At 36.2% G+C, this 4,100-nt stretch overlaps 1 pseudogene; it reads left to right on the top strand.

Annotated features, from left to right (window-relative positions):
* The first annotated feature begins 3,460 nt into the window (after window positions 1-3,460).
* On the top strand, window positions 3,461-3,631 carry LOC125360308 (annotated as a pseudogene).
* Window positions 3,632-4,100: the final 469 nt, after the last annotated feature.

Genomic DNA, 4,100 nt, shown 5'->3' with positions numbered 1-4,100 from the left:
CTACTACTAAAGCCTCAACAAATAAAATACCCAGGAAGTAACCAAAGACATGAAGAACCTGTATGAGGAAATCTTTAAAATCTTGAAAAAGGAAATTAGAGCAGAACTAAGGAAGTGGAAAAACTTCCCATGCTCTTAGATTGGGAGGAACAACATCATGGAAATGGCAATCATGCCAAAAGCTACCTACAAATTTAGTGCAATACCCACCAATATCCCAACAACCTTCTTTTTTTTTTTTTTGCCAGTCCTGGGCCTTGGACTCAGGGCCTGAGCACTGTCCCTGGCTTCTTCCAGCTCAAGTCTAGCACTCTGCCGCTTGAGCCACAGCACCGCTTCTGGCCGTTTTCTGTATATATGTGGTGCTGGGGAATCGAACCTAGGGCCTCGTGTATCCGAGGCAGGCACTCTTGCCACTAGGCCATATCCCCAGCCCCCAACAACCTTCTTTAGTGAAATAGAATAAGCAACCCAAAAATTCATGCTGAATAATAAAAGACCCTGTATAGCAAAAACAATCCTTAGCAGGAAGAATGGTGTTGGAGGAAGATCAATATGAAACTTCAAACTGTATTATAAAGCTGTAGTTATAAAAACAGTTTGGTAATGGCAAAAGAACAGGCCTGAGGACCATTGGAATAGAACTGGAGATCCAGAAATGAATCTGCAGACTTACGGCCACCTAATCTTTGATAAGGGAGCCAAAAATTTTATGGAAGAAAGACAGCCTCTTCAACATATGGTACTAGCAGAATTCGCTAAACACCTGTAGTATTCTTATAAGTGCTGTGAGACATAATTAAGACTGACCTCCCCTACCCTCTGAGTTCTACCTTATCATGGGATCTTCTTTCTCATTCACTCTGACCATGATGTCCTCTATCATGAGATGCTCACCAGAGCTAGCATCAGCTTACTTTGGACTTTGCACCTTGAGAAGCCTAGGTTTAATAGGCTTCTCTCTTTTTAAAACAATAATATACTGAAATACAAAATATTTCAGATATTTTGTTATAGCAGTGAAAATTGACTGATGCAGATGTGGAGGTTTTGGCTTGCCTTGGCTGGAGCATACAGGCAGTTGGAGCTACAGTGCTCATTTGGATTCCTAAGTACCTGGGCCATACCTCACTGAAGGGAAGCTTAAAGGACCATGTCTGCTACTTTTAGCTGGCAGTTTATATCTGCACTGCTTTAGTGTGGAAGACAGATGACTTCTATAATTTTGCTTAACTGTCATTTACAGAGACATAATTTGATGCAAGGGTATCATGATCTACAAGTAATATAATCAAACCAGATCCTTGACTAAAAATGTGGATCTGAGGGGTTGTGAGAGGAAACATACAGATATCACATGTCATAATATCCATTTTCCAACACCTTTTGGAATAAGTTCAATGTAAAACAAGAGATATAAATATGTTATACAAAATTTCAATATAAAGGCTGAGAGATATAAAATTTCCCAAATATCAGTAACAAAAAATTTGTTCCTTTCTTATGCTTAGAATCAAACAAGAGTTTGTGAGCTAAGTATGTTTTCTATCAAAAAGTTTCTTTATTCCCATCTCAAGAGATATTCTACAAGGCATGCATCTTAATAAACCATTTCTTGGCACATACCCCAAAAGAATATATGTCAGCAAACCACAGTGATAACTGCATCCTCATGATCACTTCAGAATTCTTAAAATATTGCAGTAGTACTCATACTAGCCGATTCATGGAGTCAGCCTTGGTGCCAATCAAGAAATGAATATACAAGGAAAATGTAGTACATACAAAATGGAATATAATTTAATTTTAACAGAGGATGAAATTATCTCAGTTGCAGAATACGAATAATGGGGACCATCAAGTTAAATGAAATCTGATAAACTTATAATTACAAATATTTCACCTGTTTTTTGTGTATGCAAATTAGGACTCAAAAACCTTGAGGATATGGTATAAAGTTTGGACTTTTTATAAAGGAGGCCCCCAAGAAGGGAGAGTATGGAGAGTGATCATGATGAGTGGAAGACACATATGCACAAATTGAATGTCATAATGGAACTCATTATTGTGAAAAGGAAAGGAATTTGTTTGGGGGAATTTAGTTTTTTGAATTCTAAGTATATTGCAGATATAAGGTCCTTGTCTGTTGTATGGCAAGTGAAGATCTTCTTCTGATCTGTGTTCTCTCTCTTTATCTTGTAAACTATGCCCTTTGACGTGCAGAAACTCTGCAGTTTCGAGCAATCCCACTTGTACAACCTTTCTTTGATTTGTTGTGTTTCTGGAGTTTTATTAAGAAAGTTTCATCCTGTGCCAAGGAGCCCTAGTGTTTCTCCTATTACTTCCTGTAATGTTTACAGGGTATCTACTTTTGCCTTGAGGTCTTTGATTCATTTAAAATTGATTCTGGTGGAGGGTGATATTTTATGTCTCACAGCACTTATATAATAATACTAACCAGAACCCTGTTTGCATGTGTAAAAATGTACAAATGTTTGAAAAACCATCATGACTTTACAACCCATTATAGTCTGTTTCTATAGTTTCATTTTCTGCTTTTTTAAAATTATGAATCAGTAAAAATTATTCTTTTATCCCTCTTTCCTTTTGTAATGGTAACAGAAGTATGGATGTAGCACAAAACATACAAATGTTATTTACAGACATGATTTCCAATATATTAGTTAATTTCCTGTCCCACAATGGAGCAAGGTAGGAAAGTATAGAAAAGATCAAATTAATAAGGTGATGCAGTTGGGATGTATGGATAGATACTCCATTTAGTAATTACAGGAAAGGAAAAAGTTTGACTTCTCCATTCTTTTTCAATTTATCAGAAGAATGTGACCTTGTATTTTTGCTTCATTCTCAACTATTATAAAGGTAGCTATTTCAAAGTTGTCTGAGCAATGTGATAGAAGAATCTCAGGTCTTGGAGAACAGAAATATCCTCAGTGAATCATTAAGCTTGAGCTTAGAGGTAAAACAATTGATCATAAGACAATGTGGAACACAAATCCATGAAACAATATATATTCACAATGCATTTCTTTCATCTAAGTTTTAACAATGGCTAACTGTGATCTTTCTAGAGTCTAAAAGTTGAATATGGCCAGGCACATATGGCTCATATTTATAACCCTAGCTACTCAGGAGGCTCCTATCTCTGGGTTGCAGTTCAAAGCCACACAGGGCAGGAAAATCATAGAGATTCTTATCTTCATTTAACTACCAAGAAGACAGAAGTGGAGCTTTTGGCTCAAGTGATACAGTGCTAACCTTGAATTAAAAAGTTCAAGGATAGTGACCAGCCCCTGCATTCTAGCCCTAGGGTAAGCACACACAGAAAAAAAAAAAACATTAACATTAACAGGAATAATATTACTATTCATTTTTCCTATGAGTAATCTTAAAATTAAATAAATTAATTCATTCAAATCTATTCTTTATAAAATTCTTCATCCCTTCTTGTCCTTTTGGCTAAGATCAAGTGTTCTCTTTGTTCTTATCAATTTAATTTGTGGTGCATTCTCTATCTGAGCACAATACATTAAATGGGATTTTCATATTTTTGCCTGTCCTGGGGCTTGAACTTGGGGCCTGGGAAATGTCCCTGAGCTTCTTTTGGCTCAAGGCAAGCATTAGGCCACTTGAGCCACAATAACACTTCTGGCTTTTTTGAGTAGTTTAGTAGTAGATAGGAGTCTAGTGTTGCCTGCGGGGGCAGGTTTAAAGAGTTATCCTCAGATCTCAACATCCTGAGTAGCTAGGATTATATGTGTGAACCAACAGTGCTCAGAAGGTTTGATTCTTTCATATCAGATACAAACTCTATGATTGAGAATGAATACACAAATTAAAATAAAACAAATGTTAAACAGTAGCTTTACTATAAGTAATGTACTCTTACAATGTCATTTAAATTTCAAATCTTTATGGATTCCCTAGTTCCATCTGAAGTTAACTAACAAGTAAATAATCTGCCCTATGATGACTACTGCTGGTAGAATTGTTTAGGGGCCTCTATTGAGTGTTAAAAGTTTAGTCAAATGTAATTGATAACAAAGCAAAGTACCTCAATGTGCTTACTCATGGTCACA

The sequence above is a fragment of the Perognathus longimembris genome, chromosome 11 (assembly GCF_023159225.1).
Source record: "Perognathus longimembris pacificus isolate PPM17 chromosome 11, ASM2315922v1, whole genome shotgun sequence".
Classification (NCBI taxonomy): domain Eukaryota; kingdom Metazoa; phylum Chordata; class Mammalia; order Rodentia; family Heteromyidae; genus Perognathus; species Perognathus longimembris.
Note: the sequence above shows the minus strand (reverse complement) of the source record. Positions and strands in the feature narration are given on the sequence as shown.